This window comes from Parambassis ranga, chromosome 13 (assembly GCF_900634625.1).
Source record: "Parambassis ranga chromosome 13, fParRan2.1, whole genome shotgun sequence".
Classification (NCBI taxonomy): Eukaryota; Metazoa; Chordata; class Actinopteri; family Ambassidae; genus Parambassis; species Parambassis ranga.
In genome coordinates, this window is record NC_041033.1 from 2,459,199 (window position 1) to 2,487,187 (window position 27,989).

At 43.0% G+C, this 27,989-nt stretch overlaps 1 protein-coding gene across 1 annotated transcript in view; it reads left to right on the top strand.

Moving 5' to 3' along the window:
• Positions 1 to 27,989, top strand: part of bcas3 (BCAS3 microtubule associated cell migration factor) — a 275,077-nt gene that overhangs the window by 163,717 nt on the left and 83,371 nt on the right. The window lies entirely within an intron of this gene.

Consider the following 27,989-nt stretch of genomic DNA (forward strand, 5'->3'; position numbering starts at 1 on the left):
TCTCACTTGTCCCTCATTCTGACCCTGAGCGCTGCTTTTACAGAGAGCAGAGACACTCTGTGCTGTCAGACCACTTGTAAAAGCTCCTGTCCCTTTCATTCTCTCTGGCTTCAGCGTGCATCAAAAGCAGAGGCTGTTTAACAGCGCCGCCAACTCCGCTGTGGGTCATGGCAAAGGACAGACTGGCTAAGTGTGGAGCTTCGTACTGCCCTGTATTTGAGTTTACTGCCTCAAAGCATTTCGGATTTTGATGTGGAGACAGAGGCAGTGAGTGATATTATGAGGTCTCCGCAACAGAAAAGTTTCCTCTGAGTTTGCCAGAAAGACGACAGCATAGTTTATACAAAACACCTAAAAGAACCTGTTTGTGTGACTTCTTGACAGTAATCGCTGTTGTCTGTATGTAGCAACGGTTGTGAGACGTCACAGAATGGGGTTGATGGTTGGGTGAGCATAGTGTGTGACTTTGACACTGAAGAACCGCTTTATAAGCTGTCTCATACTATCAGACGTCGGTTTCCATTAACATGACAGCAATGTTTTCCTTACATGAACCACAGCCTAGATCCTTGCTAACCTTTGTGCTTAATTATCTGAACTAGAACAAATCCTAACCATAAAGATAGAGGATGCCAAATATTAGCATATGTTGAATGTCTTTAGTGTAGAAAGGTGAACATTTGTGCTACAGGTCCATAGAAAACAGTGAGAAAGGCATGTGCTATGCTATCCTCTGGGTGTTGAAGGTCGTAAAACTTCAACACCTAGAATGCACTGAGTTGTTGCCAGAAAGACAGAACATGACAACTGTGTCCTATCACTCTTGTGCTACAACCCAACAGCCCATTTCTTGGGTCTTGTTTGTATCCTGCACAACCCTGTGCATGTTTGGCAAAAAGCTTTCTTGTAAAACGTTTGTCATACCTGTACCAGACGTCCCTGGCCGCTCTCACTGACACTGCATGTAGTGTAGTGTCCCATTTTATTTTATGTTATATAAAACAGAAACAGCTTGTGTAGGATACTCAACATTTGTGGTCCCTTTTTGTCCCCCTGTAATGGGACAGGGCAACCAAAAACCACTCCGCGTTACCTGAACACACCTTCTGGCAGCATCCATTGACAATGTTTATTTTTATAACATTTATAACAAATGGTGTGTGTATAAATATATAATTCATGGTTTCATATGTTGTTGACTGTTGAGTAAACCATTTAGGTAATTGTGTTGTCTCTCTCTTTCCTCTTCCATGTGCTGTTGTCCTCCTGTCCTGGTCTCATGTGGTGATACAGGTGAGTGCCACTTTATAACAAAGAACCATACAGTGCTCTCTTTTTCCTCCCTCTCGTACTGCCCCCTCCTTAGTTTCGGTGTCAGGCCCTCCTCACTCCCACCAAGGGACCCTCCATTCTGCCCCAACACCCTGTCATTATTTTAATCAAATGCAATTACCACCACTCCAAGGACAATTGAGTTTTGTTGACTGGCCTTTTTGTGTTACCCCGTGTTCCAGCCCCAGCCTTTTCCCCCTCCCCCTGTACCACAGACAAACACATAGACAACAACTGTCTTGGACAAGAGTTAAAAGTCTAAAAAGCAAAGCAGGCTTGTGGGCTGGAGAGGATGGGGGGGGGGGTCAAGGATTGAAAACACATATTCTACTGTCCACCATTCACCAACTGGCGGTGCAGGGGGTGGAGAATTTGATTGAAATGTTAAGAGAGACTTGTGTTTGACTGACTTGGCCCGGCACAAACGTATGTTTTAGAATGTGTCTCTGTGTGGATTTGACGTGTCATGGAGGCGTTCTTTCTGGTCAAGGAGGTGGGCGATGTTGCAGGGGAGGTGGGGGTTAAAAGACCGTGCGACGCTGTTGTGGGACGAGGCATTGAACTGACCGCTTTTGTGCCGAGCGACAAAAAGATGCTGGCATCCTCACCCCCTCCCTGATATGTTTGCACGAAATATGCAAAAACGTGTTTTCAGATGATCCCAGAAGAAACATCGTTTGAAAGTGGAGGACGGTTATGTCTGTGTGAAGGAAAGGAGAGGAGGTGGTTTGGGGGCAGCTGGTGAATAGCCTCCTGTGTAGTAATCAGCAGGCTGAGCCCCCCAGGATGGGGAAGAAGAGTAGGATAAAGACTGTAAGTGTTCTGAAGATGTGACCACCACGCCACCACTTCTTTTGCCTTGTGGGCACAAGGAAAGAATTCACAGATCTGTCATCTGCCAGACATTACCCCAACCCAACACTCCCTCCCTCTTCCCCCCACTTCTACCACCCCCCTTTTTTTCTTTCACACACACACACACACACACACACACACACACACACACACACACACACACATACGCATCTACATCCCTGTTCTTCCTCCAGCCATCCTCAGGATTCCTTCCTGTAACTTTAGTTGACCTCTACCCCAGACCAGACACACAATAACCCAGTGGATCCCTCAGCAGCCCCCTCCTGGTGTGAGAGGACTTAGCTGGTGTCTCAGAAACTTATGACTTGCCTTCAGGTAGACGGCAAGTCTGTGTAACAACAAAAAAAAAGAGGAGGTCAGGTTAGAAGAGTGTGATGATGCTCGCCCTGCACAATGCACTCCAACAAGAAGGCAATATAAATATGACACACCAACAGGGTGGGGGAATTCCTCATGCATGGCTACTAACCAAACATGAAATGTTTATGTTTTGTGTGAGTGTGTGTGGGACGGTGTGTGGATAAGAAAAAAAAAAAACAAGGGACGAGGTTGACTCTGATCCACATGTGGTACCTCCCACTGCTTCATGTATTCTTGCATCAGAGCATGGCAGGGAGGGCGGATGCTGTATCTTGACCAAAGATACGAATATTGAACAGGACAAGACATTAACATTTCACCAGCACCTTTCCTCCACCTCTTCTTTTTCTCACCCTCTCCGTTGCTTTCTTTTGACATGGTGCTGGCATTCCCCTGAGCTGTGGCACTCGGCGACAAAATAATGTGAAGCCTTCATGTAGTTGCAGAGCCTTGGGCAGCATGCTTTATCCCCTAGCAGTTGCTCCTGTCATGGATTTGAATGCACTTTTTTTGACACCCTCATATCCCTACAGTCACACATTGCTTTTAACCATCTAAAGTCCTATTTTCTTATTACAATATTGAAAAAATTCTTTAGACATGACATTCTCTTTCTTTGTATTTTCTGAAGTGTTGCTTTTCAGTTTTTTACAGTGCACTCTTGAAATTGTCCTTCATGTGGAGATTTTTACTTCTTCAGTGACCCGGGTGCTAATGACGATGTTAAAAACTGAGAAGAAAAAAACATTCAGAGCCTGAACTATAGAACCTACGGCAGCTCAGAAATGACAGGGTCCCGGCAGTCTTTGTTGCTCTTGCTTCATTTCATATGGTTTCCTAATAAAAGACTAGCATGAGTTCAGACCAGAAATAGGGTGTGCTCTACCCAGCCCTGACCATCAGCGCTGTTTACTTTGAGCATGACATTAACACCCAGAGTACATATGTTAAGAGCTCTCTCAGAAAGTACAGTGTGCGGTCGAAGCAAGGGATTTGTTCAAATTAGGCTCTTAAAGATCATGTAACATAAGTGGAAACAAATGTGGATGCCTCTGCCATGTTATTCTTCCGATGCACAGCCAAAGCCCTGGGCTTCAAGACAGCTCATGTCTCAACTACTGAGTAAAACCGAGGCCGAAGAAGACAGAACACGTGTTTTGTTCCCTGTCCCAGGCTCTGTGTTACACTCCAAGCTCATTTTTATGAGACACCTAGGAGTGTTTAGAGAAACCCTGCTTACAGGCTTCTATAACACTGCCTCCAAGAGTGTGTAGGAGGGCCCAGTTATGCCTGATGCGCAATGTCCATTGAGTCGTCTGTTATGCATGGTAATGAATGGCGGTCAGAGAAACAGTGTCCTGTATCAAAGAGCTGAACTAACATGCCTTTCTCACGGAGCCAGAGAAGTGGCCCTTTGTCATGGCGGACGCCTGCTATCGACTCCCAGCATCTCACAAAATATGCCCCATTGTTGGTGAAGGCCAACTCCGTTTACAACTCTGAACCGACAGCATTCCTGAATTCAGCAACATCAGCCCCTCCTCCTGTAGCTTCCAAAAATGACCACAGAGGACACACATACTTTTACCTGCTGGCTTCTAATATTTTTTTTCAATAGTTTTAGATTTGGGGTTCGAGTTAGAAAAAAAAAGTGCCACAATTTGGTGGTGGCACATCCTCCTGTGAAGAAAAGACCTCTCCTTAACCCTACTATCCACCACCAAGAGCCGAGACTGAGGGGTTAAATTTCATTCCCACATCCAGTCTGGAACATGCGGTGCTCAAGAAGAGACTTAGCTCATCTCTGTCTGCAACTAAACACAGTAAACCCTTAGAGAGCGGTGAGGGCTTCTTTCTCTGTGAAAATGGTGGCAGTGAAAATGGTGCTTGGGGAAAACAGGCGGTTGAGTCCATTTTAAAAGCTCTACCACCACTACCACCCCATCCAGCATCCACTCCCCTTTCACGATGTTGGTAGTGTTGGAATGTTTTCCATCAGAATGGGGCTATTTACTCGGCTCCAGCCCTGCATGAGTGTGTGTCTGCAAATGAGAGAGACAGAGAGAGAGAGAGAGAGAGAGAAGTAAAGCCCAGGAAAGCATTTATTTATAGGTATGTGAAAGCTGCGGGGCCCTGAAACTCTGGGATGTATTATGACGTGCCTTTGGAAAAGCAAAAACAAAACCCCTTACAGCCAGATCCAGCTATTTTTATCACTTAGGTTAGCTCCCAATTGTACTCCATAAAAGCTGCGTTCTCACCCCGCCCACTTGCCCACATTACCTTGTTAGTCCAAACTGTGTGTTTAGTGTGCTCCGAACCCATGCAGGTGTCCAGTGAAAGCATATATGCTAGGAATCATTGCACTGCATGACAACTGTTAAACAATATAAGGTTTTGGAGTGAGCCGCCCTAGGTTTCAGAGCTGCTGGACGTCCTGTGGCTTCACAAATCCATGGTTAGCGACCACACTCCAGTGCAGAATACAGTTGTTCCTACTAGATCCATGTCTGTGAGAATATTGTCTGAAGTGGATCACTACTTCTGGCGCTAACAACTCCAATGATGAAGTCAGCACCTCTCAACATCTCGCCCCTTAATGGAGTCTTCACTGTCTTTGTCCTTAACCATCCATTTCCATTAATTATTCAGGGGGAGAAAGGAAAACCGTTTGAGTGGGTAACACTGATCCAGTGTACTCAACCAATCTATGCAGTGTAAGTAATAAAATACCACGCACTCAGACGACACAATAAAAGAGATGGAGACAGAGGAGACGCTTGTTAAAAATGTAAGTAGACGGAAGCTACCCGAAGACAACAGGAGGAGGAGGAGGCGGCGGCTCGGGAGTCAAAAGACACAGCAACGACATCTTAGTGTCTGGGTTAATCAGCGAAACAGGCCGATAGCAGCTGGTGTTTCACCGTATCCACCCAGTCCACGGAGGGCGCCTGTCTAAGCAGAGGCTGAGTCGATGTGATGCGCCCTTAGTGCAGCTGAGTGATGCTAATTGGGATTAGCGCCCATTGCGCTAAAGTGACACAAGACATTCCAAGGCCCACCCTTCCAGACTCTACTCGCCACACTGTCAAACTCTGCCGTATGTTTCTTTCTCGCCCTCGGGGGCTCTGCAAAGATGCAGGCAACTGACAAGGAAAACAAGGAAAGCCAAAGTTGGAGCAAAGAAATAAACGAAGAAGAGAATTATTTTGTGAAACAAAAACTGGAGGACAAAAAAAAACCTTGGTACTGCGTAATAGTATCAGCACCTAGGCCAAAAGGTCAGGATGCACTTCTGAACTTTCGCTCTAAATAGGTCTTGCTCTCTCTCCCTAGAACAAGTAGAAGGAGAGTTGAAATCCATGAGACATCTTGCAAAGATAAATCCACTCCAGCTCTGCTCCTGGACTCAGATGTTCATTGACAAGATGCTTTTTCATCGCCAGTTTGGTACACCCACGCAGCCAGCCGGTGTGAAGAGAAGAGGTTGGAGAGAAGATGATTTTTTTTTCCTTTTGATTTTGGAGGGGGGCCTTTTCTGAGGTATTAGATCCATGAACTGGGAGTGCTGTATTGAATATTTTATCGACTGTCTGCTTGCCCCGTGCTGACCTGCCTGACATGCTAAGTTCCTGGCTCGCTGGAGACGCCACGTCGCTTCGCATCAGCCCAGCCACCCGTGAGGCTCCCCTGCATTTCCTGTGAATAAACTCGCACACAGTGGGGGAGGAAGAGAGGCCAGGGCACAGGGGCACTGGGACTGAGATGAGGAGAAAACACACACACACACACATACACACACATTCCTTCTCTAAAGAACAACACACACAACCTTGGCTACAGTATGAACTCCCTTGGTCAGAGCCCGATGAATCCTCTGAAAGCATCCAGTGAATTGAAACGACCTGAAACCTCGATTTTAATTACAGCTTCACTGCCCATGAAGTTTGCTTCAAGAAGACAGTCCATGCCTGACTGTAATTAGATATAAACAACCCAACAAGTCCTTATACCCATACAAACATTTTTAGACCTGTAGTGCTAATTGCCATATTTGATTTTTTTTTTGCCACCTCAGGATTTATTTATATTAAGATATCTACATTTTTCTCATTAAGGAAAAACTCTTGATAGCACAGCACTTCGTACGCCCATCCATCCACCTGACCTGGTGTATAAAAGGTCTTGGCAGTATATCACACTTCACATCTTTACAGAATGATATAGAGATTATGTTTTTCGTCTAGAGATTATATTTTAATCTGGATTACACAGGAGTCATCAAGCGCACTAAAGCACTTTAAGTAAAAGGTTACCAATCAGGAGTGCCATCTTTTTTTCACATGGCCAGCAAGTAACATTTGCACAACAATAACAGGTTGAGAGTGACACAGTCTAGTGTGCTTAGGGAGTTATGCTCACCCCTCAACACCCCCTCCATCTCCATCCCTCTGTCCCTGGCTCATTACTGGCAGTGGGGCTTCCTAATGTGTTAAAACTCAGTGGGGTGGAAACGTCAGCCAACGGACTTTGGTCCCCCAACGGTCTTTACTTATTCATGCAAACGCTGGCCTCTCCCCAGGACAGTGTAGCACTGGCCCAGGAGGACAGCAGGGCCCAGGAAAAAAATGACCCTGCATCAGGGTCACTCTGCATTTTAGTCCAATGAGTCGACACGGCAGCGTCAGTGTGGCACTCATCTTACTGCTGTTGATGATGAAAATGTGCCACCCTCCAGCACGTTTTGCATCTTTCTCCTTCCCAATAATGTTAGCTAGCATGTACTGATGTTGTAATGTCAGCATCACTTGATGGTGAGATGCTACTGGGGTCCAGAATGGCCAGCAGAGCGTTGGACAGGAGCAATCATCTCAGATGTGTCTCCTGCTTTGTATAAACTTAGTGACGGTAGATTTCATTTTTAGAAGTGTTGGATATCATTGTAAAATTCGTGACTATTTGTATCCATATTCCCCTTTTACATCATCAATGTAATTAAGTGTTTACTATGTTACTCGATTAAGAGTCTTCACTTTACATTTTTCCACTTTTGGATAGACAATCACCCCTTGTCACTATTTAAAATGTGGTCAGTGCACATAGAGGGAAGATATATTTATAACCGGTCATTAACCCTATTACAAAAGGTTGCCCAAAGGCCACTACAAAGTACTTCTTTGTAGGAGGAAGTGGCACTGGAGTCACACTATAGACCGGGCTTTCCTGAGTGCAGGTCTGCCTGATGGGAATCAAACCCAAGCTAGGGATGATTGTATGAATATATAGGGTTAGCATAGCATCATGGTTTGGTCTTTGCTTAGCACAGTTACAACTCAGTTACAACCTTCTATAATCTGAATAATTTGAGTGGACCTTTCTTGTTGAGCACAGGCCCCATGTTGGATAAGAGGAACATACACTTGATTGTTTCTTAAGTGCAGTTACCCAGTACACTGATTCCTAATATATGTACATTTATAAGACTTAGACATAAATGCACCATTTGCCTTAAAAACATCTGTGCAACAACTGAACGTGGGACCTAGTTCTGCTTAACACACCTCGATTTTTTTTGGCGTAAAAATGGTCACATTGGACACTGGTTCCAAGGAGAAAATATCAGCTGTCAGCTGCCTCTGTCCAAAAATAGCCTCTGTGTCGGCCTACAAAATCCCTCACTGGTCAAACCTCGTTCCCCCCTCTCCATTTACTATTTAATCAGTATCCTCGTTTAATCCTTCCATCTCTCCATCTCTCTACCTCACACTTTCACACTCACTCCCAGTCATCTCTCTTCTCTGTCAACACTTCCAGTCTTTACTCCCATGTCGTCCCTGCTTCTTCTCCTCTCTGCTCTCTCTTGCTGCCCATCACACAGCCATCAGAGAACATTCAGAGAAACCCTCCAAACTTGTTTGTTTGCCTTGCTGTCATCCTCATTTGCCAAAACCCCTAACCGCCGAGCCCCGACAAGATGTTTTACTGTTGGCCCTTCAAAGGAAAGTATCTTTCAGGGCATCAAGATGGAGTTGGCTGTCAACTATTTCCTGCACATTTGCAACCACAGAGAATGTGATTTACCAACCAGGGCGTGTTCCTTCACTTTGGCGATGTGACAGATTTGATAGTGTTGTGGTGGCTGGGTTGTCTGAGCTGGGTTGTGGGGAAGTTCAGCAACCATAAATCAGAGTTAGGCATGACTTAACACATAAAGACGGAGTATTTTAGGAACATATATATATATATATATATATATATATATATAGATATATTTATATATATATATTATTAGACGTCTTTGTTAGGTGCTAGGTGCATATTTGTGACTGAGCAGAAGTGATTCTCAGTTCAGTTTTATTTTAATTTAATTTTAATTACTTTATATCTCGCCTATAATAAATGTGTATTCACTATTGTAATGGTGTTCATCATATGAATAGTGTATGAGACTGAGTGACACTGACTGACACCGACTTAGTGTAACCCAGCTGTAGACCAGCAACAATGAAATGGGACCCAGCGATATTTTTATGTGTGTATAAATAATTGAATTCCATACTTAACCTTAGTTCTCTTTCTTTGTATTATCACTATTCAACATGTACATATAGTATTTCTTCTGTGTGATTAATGCACCTCATTAGTTATTTAGCTTTTTGTATTTTTTATGCAGTCTCATCTTTTTATGGAGGAGAGAACACCAGTGTCAAGACAGTAGCTTAAAACGAGAGCATGTTAAAAAGCTGCACCTCTTTAACGGATTTTAACTAAAGCAGAAATTACTTAGTCTATTTCACTACTAAACATCTTCTTCTTCACTATTCATAATTACTCAAAATATTTGATTATATATATATATATATATATAAATATATATATATATATATATATATATATATATATATATATATATATATATATATATATATATATATATATATATATATTTGGTGAATTTGCAATTGACATATTTTCATATTTACAAAATGAAAGTGCTTTTGATTTTTTTAAAACGCGCACACAATGCATTCAAGGAGCAGTTGGAGCCTACCTGAATTTCTTCTTAGTAATGCTGAGGGGGGAATTGCTATCCATCCTCCCCTGACGTCTTTGTGTCTTTATATCTATCTTTCTTATGTCTGGCTCCATGCAGCATGTTATTTAGTTCCAGTGACTAGAACATGTATTTATGTGATTGTAATGACTTTAACAATTATTTAGTTAATATTACAGCACATGTGGAATCCGGTTAGGCCTTGCTTCCATTCAAACACACTGCCACCTGGACCTGCCTTTCTAAGCCAGTACCTATTCTCTCCTATTGTGTCTTAAAGCATTGCAGTCTGCACCTGTTGATAACACCTCTTAGAAATTCTCCAGACTGTGATTCTAGACTATCCGGGTGATAGGGACTAAAGTTTTTCCCATGCCTTTAGCACAGGTGCTTGCCAGATTGTCAAACAGCATGTTAAATGTACTCAGAATGCATCCTTTCACTTGCTTACTGCAAAGAACTTGTTTTGACCTTGGGCTGTTGGATGTCCATAGAGTCATTTTGAGTGTGTGGGAGAAGCTGGCTAGTGTCTGAGTCCACACTCTTCGTTAAATCCAAATCTTAACAGTTTTTTAATCATCAGACATGTCTTGGAATTTATTGTTGTATGTTGTTAAACACTTAGGGATGTGCGGCAGTAACAGCATGACAGCAGTATTGACAGATTATGGCTTTAAAATCGATGTTAAGGCACACACATCAAAAATGACATCATTACCACACTCTATACCCGCTGGCCTGAAATTGACCTTGAATCACGTATAAATGGCAGAAAATATTATTTGAATGCACAAAGAACATCTGTAATTCTCTTTGTAATACTGCTAATTGGGTTTACAGTCACAGCACTGCTTCCTCCCTGACTCTGTGATCCAGCTCCCTGTCGTCTCCATGACCACTATACATCTCTGCAAAATCACACAAGCTTGGACAAACACCATTCACCACTCAAGAGGTGTCCCCTTCAAGCCGCCACCGAACCACAACCATCACAGCGTGTCAGAAAGCCATTAAAAGCCGACTTCGTTTCTCAGCTCACCCAAGTTGCTTCTTCTCTCAGGCCATATTTAATAAATAAAGCTGGCGGCACTCTCTCTCCGTCTTGGCGAGAGAGCTTCTGCAAAGTGTTGGGGTGGGGGTTGCAGTGAAAGAGAGTGAGAGGGTCACTATTATATCTTGCTAAAACACTCCAAATGTAATTCAGCCGCAGGTCAGAACTTTAAAAGTGCAGCCACGTGTGCGTGTCCCCAGGTTTGTATGTTGGCACTGTATGTGTGCGAGAGTGTGTAAAAGGGGTCGGTTTTTTAAAGGGTTTTTAAAAGGTTCAGAGGAGTGAAGGTCAGGTGATGGAGAAAGCGTTAACAGCAAACCTCTCTCCTCTCTCTCTCTCTCTCTCTCTCTGCATCCTGCTCTTCCTCTCTGCTGCCCATGAAAGTTTGATGTTAGAATTAGGTTGTTGACTCATCTAGCACCTCTGTGCTCATAGTATTGACAGGCTGCCAGCGGACTGCTGGGCGGGCCGAGATAGCCACTGAGTGTGCATTCCCCTCCCTCACCGTCTCACTTCCTCTCTTTTTTCACTCTCCTTTTGCTTCAGCATCAGCCAACAGCATCAGAAGTGTTTTAACAGAGCTTTAATGGCCTCGGCCCCAAACCTCACCTCCAGCGCACACTCACTCAAACATACACACACACACACACACACACACACACTCGGGCAGGCACGCTGTGGGTTGGAAATAGCTTGCTGGTGGTGGAGAAAAAAGTGTTGAACAGAAAAAAAAGAGAGAGAGCTTGTTGTGCTGATGGAGGATGACATGCCCTCCTTTTCTCACCCCCAGCTCCCCCAGCTCCCATCTTCCTTACTTCTGCACACAGGCTTATACACCAGCCTCCCTGGATTTTATCGTTTTGTTATTCTTTCTGTTGCTCTCTCTTTTTTTTTTTTTTACATTGGTCCATCTTGTTTTCACCCAAATGTAGTAAAGGATTCTATGAGCCCTGTTTTCTTCTTTTTGCCAGAATCTACTTATAGGGGTACAAATTGAGTTTTTTCATTGACATATCTTTATATTGCTTCTTATCATCCCACTTTCCTTACTGATCAAACATATTAACACAGAATTTGATAGTTCAACATTTGCATCGCTTGTAGCATGAAATTAACAGCTATTAAATGTAAAAGCAGCTGAGTAGTATCTTTATGTAATAGTGCAGTTGAGTCATTCAAATCATGCCTGTTCAAGACCTGCTAAGGACAAAGACACCAAATAAGATGACCACTTCAAACTGTACACCGCACCTCTTTAGGCCCCCAGCAATTAAGATAAGTAGATTGAATAAGAGATTATTGAGACGAACAAAGAACGGACACACACATACTTGGCTAAAATCTTTTTTCTTAACCTACCTAAGTGTTTTTATGCCTAAGCTTAACCAAACAGGGTGAAAGTGGATGAAGGAATGTACGACTGGTTTATTGAAAACTTGACACAAGAAAGGCCCCTTCCCATAATATCAGGCAATGAGAATCAGATCAGACATGTGACAGGATGAATGTGAGAGGAGCAAAATGAATGTGGATGAAGGACCATGGTCCAAACTGAACAAAAATTTGGCTTTTTTGTGACTTTTTAAGCTCATTTTTAAGCTGCAGCAAGCAGCAAGGTCTGAAGGGGGGTCACACTAACGTGGTCCTCACCAAAAAGTAGACAGACTGGATTAAGTCTAGCTGGTGAGCACACTGGAGCCAGTAACTACTAACAGTCTGAAGGGAGCTGGTGGAGACCAAAAACAGAGCAAAAAGAAAATAAATATTGGACTTCATCATGTCTGTGCATGCTCTCATCCATCCAGGTCATGTTCTGTCCAACAGGATTTATTTTGAAGATGTTTCACTACTCCCCCGTGGCTTTCTCGGTTCTTCTACAGAACCGAGGAAGCCTCGGAAAAAAAATCCATGAGTCCAGTTGCCTCAACTTAAACTCCCAGACACTGGACTTCATCACTCTGAACTCCTGATCAGTTACACAATAGTTCTCGGTCCCGACCGAGAAAAAAGTTCTGCCCAGACCATGTATGCTCCAAGAAGAAAATGCTGTCACTTTATCCTTGGAGCATGGATCAGCTCTAAGCTCTATACCTAGACAATTTCCTGCTTTGATCAAAGGATTTTCGTAAAAACTTTTTTACATGTGAACACACACATTTTTACCTGTCACTTTAATCACACCGTTGTTAAATTGTTTTGCACAGCTTTGACAGATTTGGACTACATGACTGCAGCTGCACTTCATCACTCTTGTAGCTTCACACCTTCTCACTGTCAGAACCATGCTTTAACATTGCAATGGAAACCCCACACTTTCTTTTGTTTTTCAGTGTTTTGCCTTAGAAACTAGCTGCAATTTGTCATCCTCTGATGAGGTCTCATCCTGACTCATTCTTTCCTTTTCTGTCTGTTTTTCTCTGTTGTTCTCACACGCTCCTGCCTCCCTGTCTCCTTTACCATGCTGCACCCCCCTTCCTCCTCCCTGTCTTACCCTTTGCTTCAGCTTTGTGTGTGTGTGTTGAAGGCTTTAGCTGTGATGAGTGCTGTACTAGCTAGGCCCAGCCAGAGGCAACGCTCATTAGCAGAGTTTAGCCACACAGGCGCTGAATGGGACGGCTTGTTGACACACACAATGGGATCAACCCCCTCACACTCACACAACACACACACAAACGAGTCATGGCTCCAGCTTGACGCGTCATGCCCCCCTCTCTTACCCTCTTCAAACCGGCCTTGTGTGTATGTGTGTATCAGAACAACCCATCCAGACAGCTCATCTGATGCCCTCTTTCCTTCACCTTGCACAGTCACACACACACACACAGTCACGTGTTACACACCTCATACATCCTGAACACACACATTTACACACTTAATTATCTGTCGCACATCATTTCTTGCGTAGATATGCACACATTTTGGGAGCACAACACATCTTTTGTTTCTTAGTGGTAACAACCACAGCTGTCCCTTACAGACTTTAGAACCTACAGTAAAGTTGTCTCCTGGGGGGTTACAACATTGTCTCACACACACAGCGAGCACACACACACATGCTTGGTAATGGAATAAGCAATCCTAATACACAGTAAACTGACCAGTTAGTGCTAATAGGTTCTTTCACTTTGGCCTGGTTTGGCTGTCACATGGCCAAAGGACAAGGCTCCATCTTATGGCCCAATCCACCCTGCCGGATGGACATATCAGCTCCAATTTGGCCCATCGCCGCCTTTAAGAAAATTCATCAGGCCCTCGTTAGGAATGAAAGCAGTCTGTGTACCAGGAGCCGGAGCAGATGGGAGATTAGTTCAGGCTCCCACGGACAGGGAATATAGGAGGAGTGCAGTGTTTGTGTGAGCTGAGATGGAGAAAATGAGGGAACATAAGGACTCTTAAGCATTTTGTGTTTGTATGTGTTTTATTGTGTTTTCAAGGGACACAATATTGAATCTTTAAATGATGTTATATGTAGAAATAGAAATACTAAAACTTTGAATGACAAAAAATGCTCAATTATAAGAAGAATAGAACAAGATGCTTCACTTTGTCTTTTCTGAGCCAAATGCTTGAGCACATTGTACAGGCTTATTGGTCCAATTATTAGCTGACCTCCCTGTGACTGTCTGCCTCTGCTCTGTAGTATGTGTTGCATTGTGGGAAACATCAGTACAGCAGTTATTTTCTTGTTACTAGGGTTATTATGGCTTGATGAGTATTTTCTGACGAGTTTCTTGGTGTAGTGAAATTGTTGAAACTTATGGCATCATTGGCTGTTAAGTTTTCAGTTTTATTGGCTTTCACAGCTCATGAACACAAGAGTTCATGAGCTGTGACACTGCAGTTCCTCAAGTGGCCACTTGAGGGTGGCTCCAAAGAGTCAATTCCCATAGACTTCCATGTAGAAATGTTCAGCTTTACGGCAGAAATAAACATGTTCGGTTGCTGTAGATACTGTTCATTACAACTTACAGTTTTATAAGTTAATAATAATATATTAAAATTATTAAAACTTTACATAGTGCTTTTTTGCCCCTCACTTAAAGTGCTTTACATTAAAAATGCATTATTCATTCACACCACATTCACACAGAGTGGCAGTGTTAAACTACACATGTAGCCACAGCTCCCCTGGGGGAGACTGATGGAGATATGGCTACCAATGTGCACCCATGGCCTCTCTTGGCCACTGATTCATTCATACAAATTTGCCCAAGAACATGTGACAACGACTAGGGAGGAGCGGGGTTCGAACCGCCAACCTTCCGGTTACTGGACAGCTATCACTAAGGCTACTGTTGCCCAAATAAATTTAGGACTTTTTGGATAATTACCTGATTACGTTTTTACGTGGATGTGATGGATTACATAGCTTACTATTTGTAAACTGTCCACCCCCCTCACCTCCATTTTGTCCATATGTGGTGACATCCAGAGCCTCCCACACAATGCTTTAAAACCACTCTGTATGCACCCTTTGGGTGATGTCATGGATATCCACCCAATGATGTGACATTATAAAAGTACTACACAAAAAAGTATTTAATTAGCTCAGAGATAAATCTCAAAATCCAGGAAAAAGTGTTACAAAAGTGCAAAATTAAATCAGTCCAAATTATTGTCTTTTATGAATCAGCCTACTCAATGCATTGTTCCTATTGCTCAAGAGGGCACAGGGAATTCCCAAATTTTTCATAAAACCTCATGTTTCTGACAGTAAAGTCAATATTGTGTGAGATCATTGTTTAAATTCTGAGAATAAATGTCACAATGCTGTAAATGTCATGTTTTTATAACTATGTTTTATTTTCTAGGTTCTGGGTTGAATGTTTAAAATATTGTTTTTTCTTCACGTGGCCTTAATCCTCATCTTTGTGAAATACAACACCAAAGCAGCAAAGAAATACACAATGTGCCAGTTAAAAGCTCGGTGCACAAGACCACTATGTAATCAGGGCCTCTGGCATCCCACACTCGCCTTTTTCACTTTGACCACAGATGTTATTTTTTGCTCTCAGAGTTTTGATCACCACTGTTTCTGATTTGGCTAGGTTCAGTTACCTCTGTAACCTTTGTGTGCACTCACTGATGTGGAGTGTCAGTAAATAAATATAGACCAAAGCTGCATGCGGAGTCCTTTTTTTTAGGGAGGTTTGCCATTATTATACATATACTGTTGTCTTTAGCTCAAGTATGGGCGAGAGAATAGATGCAATAACACAGTTTTTTCAAAAGACATGTATGTTCAGCATGCATGTCAACCCAGCATTGCCAAATTTTCTTGGTTCAGATTGTGTTATAAAGGTGTGGCCAAGGGATGCCAGCTTGGTACAGCTGTGGTCTACATGTCTAAGCAAATTGTCCTTGTGGACCAGGAAACTATTTCAGCCCCTGTCCCACAAGGCGCCTGTGTGCCATGATCCGGCTCAAGATTGCACGAGAATCACAAGATCATGCGATAATCTGCATGTTTCAATAAACAATAAACAAACAAGGCTTCTTTGCCTGTCCGTGCTTTGTGATTTTCCACTTCCAAAATGAACCTTTCCTCGTCCATGGTTAACACGCCTTCATTTTTGTGCCTTGTATTTTGTGTGTGCCTCATTGTAGGTACATTTTTTTACACTTTATATTTATCTTAAGTTTTTAGTTATATGTTATATGTTGTGGAGTGAAGAGTAACGCAATTTTGATTCTCTGTATGTCCAGCACATATAGCAGATTTGACAATAAAGCTGACTTTGACTTTGACTTGACGTCATCAGAGACCAAATGACTGGTGTATCTGTGAGCCTTAAATAGCCTTATAGCTCAGTGTTGACTTAGTGTTTGACGTACAAGCAGAAGTCTGCCAAAATGGCCTCAGGGTGTGTTTTTCGCATCACTTCTGGGACACTTTTGAAATCAGTGGCCACGATCAGCAATGGTGGATGCAGTGCAAATGCACCTGGTGGGACTGAGGCTGGGCGGCACACTGGTGCAGTGATGACCGCTGTTGCCTTACAGCAAGAAGGTCCCTGGTTCGAACTGGGCTAGGGCCTTTCTGTGTGGAGTTTGCACATTCTCTCTGTACCTGTGTGGAATTTGTTCGGGTGCTCCTTCCACATACCAAAGACATGCTTGTTTAGCTAGCTGTCTCTCTATGTTAGCCCTGCAATAGACCAGCGACCTGTCCTGGGTGTACCTCGCTTCTCCAGCACCCCAATGACCCTGTACAAGACAAAAGGAGTTCGGAAATGTATGGATTGATGGATTAATGGATGGGACTGAGAGTGCAGACCCATGCAGCCCTTTTTTGTAAGCTTCCTGCCAATCTGAACCAAAGCTCTCTCACTGCTGCTCCACACTGACAAACTTTCAGCACAGCCAGAAACCAGAGTAAACGCATCACAAGTCATCAGAATCCCATCAGAGTTTCATTGGCAAATACAAGAACAGCAATGTGTGCAGGTTAAGTGTACTTGAATAGTCAGTGTTCCAGCACTGCATGGAATGTCGTTAGATGTGTGTAAACTGGAACTGTGTCCCAGACTTATCTTCAGTCATTGCCTCACACACACACACACATGGAGCAGCCTGATTACTAGAGTGAGACAACCACCTCTTCCCCTCTCTCTCTCTTGTTATCTCCCCTCTATCTATCACATTCCTCTCTTTGATCAATGCCAGGGGCACGTGTGGTCTGAGCCACTGTGTTTAGATGTGTGTTTGTGAGTGTGCGACATAGATTGCGGACTTGTTATCATGTGTACTGTGTGTCAGTGCAGCCACTGTGCGTGTTTGTGTGTGTGCATACAAGATTGGCCAGGCTTTGATCTCGCATGCGGCTTTGTCTTTGAACTGAAGAGCGATGTACGACAGAGGCTGGTGTTAAAACAGTGAAGGCCTTCAGCTGATAAGACGGGAGTCCCTGTGGCCACATGAAGCTACAGTTGATGGGACAGCTAACAGGTTGTTTAAGTAACACAAACCCTGCATTCAGATTTTACTGTGCTGGCAGCAAATAACATCTCACTTGATAAAAAACTATGCAGAGGAAACTATGTTGTGGAAAAAAGAACATTTAATCAACGTCAGCTCTCACATGATGGCATTACTGCTCAGTCCAATATCAAAAACTGTCATCTATTTACAGCATTCTTAAGGATTGGATTCTAAAGCAATTCCAGGCTTCACTCAATTTTACTCCCAAACTGCTTGATTTTTCAAGAGTTCTTGTGTATGTTTTTGCTTTTTTTAATTAATAGTATGATGGGCCAGATCTGGCAGTGCCAATTTAATTTACTTTGGCAGAACAAGTCTACACTAGTTTGACTGTCACACCTTTCTTTCTTTCCTGTTGTATCTAGAGGCTTTTTTGGATTGCACTTGTTGATAACACCACTTTGAAATATAAATAGAAAGTAAAAGTGTTCCGACAAATTTGTATTTGTATATTTGCATCTGGCCATGGCAGGCTAGCCCAGAAGTGACAGGAAAAAATGAGACTTAGACCCTGTTCACCCTGGGGAAATCAATCCTGCTAAAGCGGGATTCAGGCCTGAACGGACTCTGTATATTACGAGGCGCCTCCTAGCGGTGATAGCCAGATCTGAAAATAGGTCTGAACGTAGCCAGTTTAAAGGCTATCTGGATTCAATCCTGCTCTCGCTGGCAAATCCAACCATGAAAAACAAAACAGCTCACAATGTCAGGCGGACTTAAACCATGGAGTCTTAAGTAAAAGTCTGTATAAACCTCCACCATACCCAGCCTACCTACTTACTTTTCTGTTAGTTAATGTCACCATAACAACCATGGGGGAAAGTAAATCCACATTCCTCTGGTTACATGATCTCTGTAAATAATCTCCAGCTACACTGTATAATTAATGTCACTAATAACTTGTTAATATTATTAGAAAACATTACAACAACAAAACCCCAGCAAAAAATCTAAGTTATTATGATGGATGTCTATATTAGTTGCTTTGAGCTGTCTGATGATGTTACCCTGTCACCTTTCCCTGTGTTGGAAGTGCTGACTGCTCATGGGAGTACCTTCACCTCTATCACACCCTGTCCGTCTGACCCCCCCCACATGCTTCTCATTTAGGGCATCAGGCATCTCTGCTGCAGTCCTGACCTCCCTCCTCAGAGTTTTATGAGGCAGCCATTAACTCCCTGCTGGCCTTCCATGGCCTGCTGGCCAGATTTACAGCACCAATGAAGTTGGGAGTGTGTATAAGAGGAAAAGCTAAGGCTGTGTTGATTATCACGAGGGCCACCCTAACTAGCCCAGTGGGAGCTAAGGTGTGTGTATGTTGTCCAGCCCTCGCTTATCCTGTGACTCTGATCCTCCATTAATCTGCGGCATTAGTGCAAGTGAGCTAATGGATCCAGCCACAGCATTTGCTGTGAGGGAGAGAGAAGTCCAGGATTGTGAGCACCAGGAATGCATAGATTTGTGCTTGGAAGCACTGATAAGCTAACTATTGAGCAGTACCCTCTATCTGTCTGTAGATGTGCTTTGATGTGGGGGTGAATTTCTTACCTAAAAATAAAGTAGGTAAAATGCAATGTGAACTGAATTTCACATAGGTGGTACCAGCAGAAAAATGAGCTTCTTCATCATGTGCCAGCATCAAAAAGTGGAGAGGGAGACCTGAGCAGACAGCTTTGCATCGTCATCACACTGTCTGGGTCTGAAGCTGTTTTTCGTTGGAGGTAATCTTAAAGGTGGACTTGTGTGAGCTTGGTCTAGCAGCACATATACCCGTTCAGTTCTCCGCCCTCCTCTCAGTGAAGGCCAGCTGGTGAGCAGGGACTGAACATTCAAAGTAAATTGTGTACATACAGGTAGATCGTGTTGTGTCACCACAGAGGCCCCGTTCACACTGGAGAAAGTCATTCCAGCTAGAGTAGGATTGAGCCCAGACAGCCTTTAAGCTGGATGCGTTCAGACCTATTTTCAAATCTGGCTAGCACACACTTGTGTCCGCACTCAATCCGGGTTCATCCAGCGTGTTTGCTGTCCTCCAAACCACTAGGTGGCGCCTCGTACTATCCGTTTATGCTGCGGTGGGACCGCGTGTGCGCATGCGTCATGCGGTTTCTTGTACCGCGTCGCGTCCCGTGAACCGGAACTAGCACATCACTAACCGGAAGTAGCATGACGCTAGCCGGATGCGCTCGCCACATTTGCAGTCACACCTGAGCCACATTTGAGCCACACCTGAGCCGGCTAGATCCACCCACGAGAGGTGGATCTAGCCGGATTGAAATCAAACTGGATACAGCCGGATTCAAGGTGTTCACACTCAGAAAAAAACACATCTGGATTGATCTGGATGTGGCTGAATCCTGCAGATATAGCCACCATTAACTTGTTAGGACAGATTTTCTTTACCTTTTTTACCTCATACCATTTGCACCTATAGGTTCATAAAGAAGTGACTCGTGCCTACAGTAGATTTGAACACAACATAATTGTAAACTATCGGACAGATATCAAAGAAAAACTCCAAACTCCCAAAATACACTAGAGTGAAATCTACCTATTGACTCACATGCCAAGTTTGTATCTCAACTGTGAAAGAGAACAACGATGGCTGACCTTTTTCCCTCTAAATGTGGAGTGGCATTCTGAGACCGAGGTGTCCATTTTGTGTCAGAAGCTCTTTGGGAGTTGGAGTCCCAGACTCCCAGAGTGCTACTTTATGTCTTTGGGCAGAGAGCTAACACCTAGGCACTTAGCTCTATAGCATCTCTCCCTCCTCCTTTCTCACCCTTTACCCAAGTGTCACTGCACTGGAAGAAAAGGTGGGATCACAGTCTCAGAGGTGTTGCTGGACCTGTCCACAGCCTCGGAGAGTGTGTGTTCCTGTGTGCATGAGTCCCTTGTTGAGTGTACTTGTGTTGATACATGTATCGGCTCTCTGGTTCTGTTTGGAAAGTTTTTTTTGTTTTTTTTTGTTGTTTTTTTATGGTATCCTTAAGGTTTATATTGATGTTAAATATGTGCTTATACATCCTAATATTCCATATTTCTCTGATTAAAACATACAGTACATATATAAGTATACAACATTTAGACATATCTTAGTTTACAGTTTGTTGTACACAAAATAGTTGTTTTATTTGTGTTACAATTTATCTGTGCACTGCGTTGATGTCATGGACCAGATCCAGATGTGACTAGATGTAAAGACAATTAATCCTTAACCAGTGCACAAGAGCAATAATTGCATATTTGTAGATTTGTGATGTTGTGAGGTGTTGTGTGAATTAGTTACAACGTGTTTACGAGGGCAAGGGGAATCATTTTACAAATGGTATTTTGAGGTCTCGACTGCAGTGACAGCACTTATTTGATAATCTTTATAAATGACAAACTACTAAACAAACAGAATCACAAGATGACATGCTACCCTCCTCCTTGTTGTGTTATGTTGTTCACATGTGCAGAAAAGTCTGCTTGAAATGATCTTAAAGGCAGAGTTGAAAAGTTCAAGGTCAGATGCTGGTCATGTCCGAGAGGCTTGCGCTCACAGTCTCATGGCAAACACAGCCACACAGCTGAGCTTCACTGGTAAGCAGGGGCTGTAAAAGCACCTCTTATGCTCACACACACACACACAGGTTTGCACGCTAAGCTGAGAATGGCTTGCTGTGAAGCGCTGCAGTCTGGGCTAATGGCTTTCACAGAACTCAGGTAGCATGTCATCTCCTCTGCACCTTGCCTGCTGCTTAAATGTCAAGTCTTTTTTCATTATGTCACACCTCCATAGTCTACTGTTTGATTTGAACAAATCAGTGGTATATTCACACAGAAGGTGGTGACTAATTTGTGTAAATTGTTCTGATCACTATGATTGGTTAGTTAGTTAGTGTTTTCCATTATTATGAGCAAGGCTATAAGTGTCCTGCATGTTTAAGAGCTGTGCTCAGGAATGCCTGAATAATTAAAGGGATCATGTACTCACTAATATGATATATGACAGGCATGTACAGGGCATATAGGGACATGTGTAGTTATTATGGCCATGTTCCTGACATTGCAGGCTCCTAGGATTTCCTGAGTCCATAAACCCAGCCATGATGATTATGGAAAAGTTGGAGACATCTGTTACTTATTTATTACTCTTGTGATGCACAATTCTCCCTTATTTTTATCCATTAAATTTTAAAAATCACGTTGCCAATGACTGGCCCAGGGAACCTTTACCATCACTGTGAAAATGAGTCAGTTCCTCTCCTTGTTCATGTTAAAGCAGCTTTAGATTCACAGAACTGGGACAAAGACTGTAATCTTCACTAAAGTGTTTTTCCTCAGTGGCAATCAGGTGAAAAGCTTGTGGCCTTTAGTGCCTCTTAGCAGAGCGGAGTTCTGCCAAAAAGGCCTGTGTGATGTGGAAACAATCTTGGACCACCAGTCTAATGAGACTGATGATGGTTAAAGACACAGAGCCTTCTCTGAGCTAAAGCAGCATCTGTGTGTGTGTGTGCGTGCGTGTGCGCCCGTGTGTGTGTGTATATGGCTCTGTGTGTCTGTATGTAAGGGGGCTGATGGCCTAGACAGCTTTGATCCCGGGCCTTGTCATGTTTATGGCGGTGTTGAGAAGGGTAAGCCAGGCCAAAGAAACAGGTCACAGACTATCAAGGCAATATGTCCATGTTAGGTTAATAGTACATGTGTGTGCATGGATTCTTTGGTTGTCTTTATTGCCTTTGGTGCATGCTAGTGCTCACACACACACACACACACACTCATAATAATGTTAAAGTTTTCAAAGGGCTTTAGACACTTTTCAGTCTAATTCATTCCATGTTAAGTCTTGGCATAAGACTCTAATATCTGTCCAAAATGAATCCAGGACATGGACTGGAACAATTGTCAGACACAAGGGGTTTCTGTCTGTGGTCTGACAGAATGTGCCTGTAACAGGCAACATAAAAGATAATTAAAGTGAAAGTTGGAATCTAATTGATAGTATTTAACATCTTTACAGAATATAAAGCAGTTGTGTTCCTAATATCAATGCAGGAATCCAAGTAGATGTAGGAGTTTACAACAGTAACAAGTTTCCAAATAAACTCTGGTGTATTTTAACTAAAATATGAATGTAGCAAGGAACAATACATGCAACCCAAAAAACACATTTTGAAACATTTATTGTAGTGACTGGGGAGAAGTTAGCATGCAAGCACCACTGCGACTTCACACATAGACAACACAGTAGGTTGAATGCTTTTATGTAACGTAGTTTATAAAGACTAACAAAGTTCATAAACTGCAGATGATGGCCAGGTGATGGGAATAATCTACCGCTTGTTATTATTATTACTTTTTCTATTCTTCAATGTTAGTCACTGTTGGTACATGTTTTAAAGCTTCATCTATGTAAAAAAACACAATGCTTTTGAAGGTTTGGGCATACTGGCAGACTATGGTTACTCCATTTATAGACCAAGAGATGGGGAAGGAATTGAAATTGAGATAGATAGATAGATTGATAGATAGAGATTTTATTGATCCCCAAGGGGAAATTAAGGAACAGACTGAACGGTCAAGAGTGGGATTTGAACCCACACCTCCAGTGGAGACTGCACTTGGCTCGCTCAGCCATCCTGACATAAGCTGCTGGGGGACTAGTATCTGCCTAAGTATGATGCTTGTGATCTGAGACTGCATCCACCCCTCAGCTAAAGCTTTTACTCTAATTATGAAAAATCTTTTAATACAATAAAAACAAATCAGCTGTGATCAATAGGAAAATTATCTGAAAAAGGCCAAAACCAGTTTGTTGAGATCCTTGTGCATAGAAACCTTTCAACCTTCAACTTGAAATTCACATGAAGCAATCTGCGCTTACCCATAACACCCCGCACCTTCTCGACACAATGTGACACAACACCTTCAGTGAGCAGTTTTAGTGTAGAAAGCTGTACTGTACGCACGTTGGCAGAAGGCTAAAGGAGCTAATAAGCTTACATGTCAGGCCCACTGGTTAGCTCCTTCTCATCAAACAAAGAGCGATTATCCCACTTTCTAACAGGACGGAAGGAATGCACTGTGCTATACACAACCCTTTTAGAGGAAAAAGGGTCACGATAAGTTGTTGTTATGTGATTGTGGAATGTGAGTAAGAGGGTGTGCGCATTTTCTGTTTGTGACTGCTTTTCAAGTACATTGCGTCTACACGTGTGGCTGTGTGTGTGTGTGTGTGTGTTTAGTCGTGAGTGAGCAGCCACGCATGGCGCCGAAGCCTCCTTCTTCTTGAATTCCTGGTAAAGATGCTTATTTGAGACCCTCTTCACATGTGTGTATGTGTGTGTGTGTTCATTCTGAGTGAACTGACTAAAGCTGCCCTTTAGCCTGGGGCAGTCTCTCTTCTTCTTCTCACTCTTGAGTGGCCACACACTAAGAGACTAGATCCACTCAGAACAGCAGAGGGAAAGACACAACTCCTCTTTTACATTTGTTCAGATGTCATATAAGGTGCCATATGTAGCCTTTTAAAGCTTTGTCAATTTAGTATTATTTCCTTAACATAAATGCAATTACAGTCAAATGAATTCAGGTCTGATGTTTGCCTTTATTTATACACTTGTTGACTGCGTATATGTTTAAGAAAACATTACAGCCTGGCATTTTTTCCCACTTCCTGTTTTCAAAAATCAGAAGTAAGTAAAGGTGTAATTTTTAGAAAGTGGCAGATGAGTTATAGAGGTGCTTTATAAGGTTTTCAGAACTACAATTTGCAGAAGAGGGTTGACAACCTATGCTTAAAAGTATTCATCCTGTCAAGATGCAATATATATATATATATATATATATATGTATGTGTGTGTGTGTGTGCATCTTGACAGGATATACATGTAAATAAAGGATATATAGGCCCAATATATAAATATATATATTTATATACAGTCATATATATATATATATATATATATATATATATATATATATATATATGAACTCTATAGAGCTAGATAAGAGGGCAAAACCACTTGGTTTTGGGCAGCAGTGGCTCAGTGCTATAGCAGGGTTGTCCAATAACCGGAAGGTTGGTGGTTCAATCCCAACTCCTCCCTAGTCACTGTTGTTTGTCCTTGGGCACTTTACCTGCATAGCCTCCAGTGTACTCACTGGTGTATGGTGCTCTTTGCTGGGCTTTCTTAATTTCTTAATTAAATGCATGTTTGTGTCTGTGCATGCATTGTCTTGGTCTGACAGTACCACCACTAGCTTAGTGAGTAAAAGTGTTCTTTGAGATGAAATTAACTTCCCCTTCGGTTGGCCATTTTCAATAGACACATTTACTTGCTTTGTAATTACCATAAGGTATGATTGTTTCGAAGGTGAAGTTTAAGCCTGAACTTTTCATACATAGCATCATACGAATGACAGAATACATGTAACAGACACAAAGTCAGAATGGAGAATAAATAAACACATAAAGGAAAATAATCACACTAAAGAAAGTGTGTTTTCCAGTAGTTAAAATAAGACATTCAGTCATGTGTGTATGGATATGATGATTTAACAAGCTTGTGTATGTGTGTGCTGTCATGTGATGATTTCATGTCATCGGGCCAGAGGGTCTAATGTCCAGCCTGTCTCCATCTGCTGCACACAGACACAGACACACACAAACACAGGGCCTCTGATGTGCCACTGTCAGTTGACTTTGTTAATGTGTGAATGCGTTTTGACATAATGAACAAGCCTCTCAGTCAGTGGTGTGTAGCCAGATTGTAGTCTGAGGTGTGTGTGTGTGTGTCAGGCTGCGTGCGTGGAGTCACTTTATCAGGAAGAGGTTTATGAAGAGTAGGATCTGGTCTGTGGTGCTGAAGGGCAACAAAAAAGAGGAAGAAGAGCCTCCCTCTATCTCTACCATTGGCTGAAGAGTCTGGAAATGAAATATGATCCTCAGAGTGAAACATCAAACAGCTAGCAGCTGCTGGGCTGTCAGGTCACCGACCGGTCAGAGGATGGACCACAGCCTCCACTGTGCGTGTGTGGCTGCATGCACGAGCGGGCATGAGTTTATGTCTATATCTGTTTGGCAGGCCTTTCATTCTGTTTGCTTTTATGAATGTCGCTTTAAGTGTTTCAAGATCTTTTACATCCCATACATATGTTTACATGTCTGCAACCTGTAAACTCCACCTGTGTGCGGTGCTTACGACCCCGCCGTCATCACGTAGCATATGTCTCCTCACAGACCGTGCTAAGCTTCAAGCCCAGCGGCAGTGGAAGAGTAGGAAGATGGAGGAGGTCAGGGTGTCTGTTCTGGATGATGGGCCGAGGCGCTGAAATGTTGTTGAGAGGTGGGGGTGTATCATGCATCTGTCTTGTTTTCTGGCATGTGGAATGGGTCAGTAACCGTGTAGGCAGGCGAGCCGAGTGGCTGGCGTAGCCCAGCCAAAGCAGATGGTAGGAGGGGGGGTCACAGCAGGGTCACTTGTGTGTTATCCATACCACATGTACGTGACATTCTGACAGCCGACACAAATCTATAGGTGTTTGTCTCTGACAGGACGAGCAGGGGTGTCTTTTTTAGTCACTGATCTCTGAAGGGAAGAGTTTTCAACAGAGCTACTAATGTCAATCAATCGCTGAGGTCAAAGTCATTTTCTGAAGTTTCTGTAGTGGTTATCACAGCAAGCAGGGTGCAAGCAATTCAGTCTGTTGTAAGTAACTGTTTAGATAATTGTGAAACTGTTGTGAAAAAAATATTGGCAGCCTCACATTTCAATCATGCTGCCAGACACAACATGTTCTCCAAAACCTCACATCACATTCAATATTTTATTTTTAGCTTTATTTGAGCAGTAATTTCTGCGACATCACTGTAAAAGGTTTCTAGCTGAAGGTTTTCTGTATCAGTCTAAAGGTGTGTGTGTGGGGGTGAGGGCTAAAGGGACGTGAAATCTAGCCTCCCACAGTACAGGATGGTCTGCCACCCCAGCCTCCACACCCTTAAGCCCAAATTAGACTTTTCACATGACCAAAATGTCTGCATCTCACCACCCAGGGGTCTGAGGAGACAGCTTTGCTGCCCAGAATGTATTGCTACACGCACTATTCACATAAGCTGTGTCTTAATTTTTTATTTTTTTTTATTTTAGATACTTTAGTAATCCCAGAGGGAAATTGTTTAAGGCTGCTGCCAAGCAGTGTCATACAATGACCAGCAAGGACCAACAATGACTTAGGGAGGAGTTGGGATCGAACCACCAACCTTCCGGTTATTGGACAATTAATACAGGGCCTGAATCCTTTGAAGGATGCATTTTTAGACGGGTTGTGTCACAGTAGTGAGACGATTCAAAAGCTGTTTCAAATGCAGCCTTCTTTTCACTGTAATGAAGAATCATACCAGTAAGGCCTTCATGATTTGTTCTGACTGTTGTGTGCCAGTAACACAAAAAGACACAAAAAAAATGTGTGTACTAATTTAGAGGCTGCTTTTGTTGAGGGACACATTCAAAGACCGGTTGCATCACAGTGGGGCAACAAGGCTGTGACATTCTGAAGACCCTTTCAGATGCAGTCAGCAATTTGCTGATTGTTTTTTCTGGTATGAAGGATGCAACCGGTAGATACTGAACAGCTGAGCATAACAGAATACAGAAAATCGACCAAAGAAACCCATTGGTGTAACCAAGGCCACACCTCCGGTCTATGAAATTTACACAGCCATAGATTGCATCCTTGGAAAGATGCAGTTGCTTGATTTTCTTGCATGTTTTCTGTGCCTGGGATACTTGATTAAACATTAGAGGAAAAATTAGACAGCGACATCTGTAATCCATTTTTGTTCTGACTTCTTTGTTGCTCGTGGTAAAAGGTGCAAATAGACTATGACCAAACAGCAGCTGGTGGGTATGCGGCTCTGATGCAAACTGACTGTGGCAGTGCATCGCTCCTGTGCAGCCAATGAGCTTTCCTGTGGGCTTTCCTGTTGGGCCTCTTGTTAGCACCTCCTGCTAAGCTAACACCACTCCTCATTAACTGTGCTGTTAGCACCACAGGCTTGCCTTCAGGTTGGACAGCATGCTGATCAGTCCTCCAGCCTGGCTCTGAGCTGGATTGCCTCTCTTTGTCTCTTCACCTTCTCATATCATAACTCTGGAGAGGCTTTCGCCCTAAGTGACGTGACGGATCGCAGCAGAGATCACACAATATCAATTCTTACAAGAGAATTTTCAAATGGTGCATAGAGGCTGCAGGTGTATGTGTAGTTGTATGGGGCTTTTGCGTGAATGTATGTCCACCTCTTCCATCATAATCAGGATTAAAATCTTGTTACCCTCGCATTTATTTTTT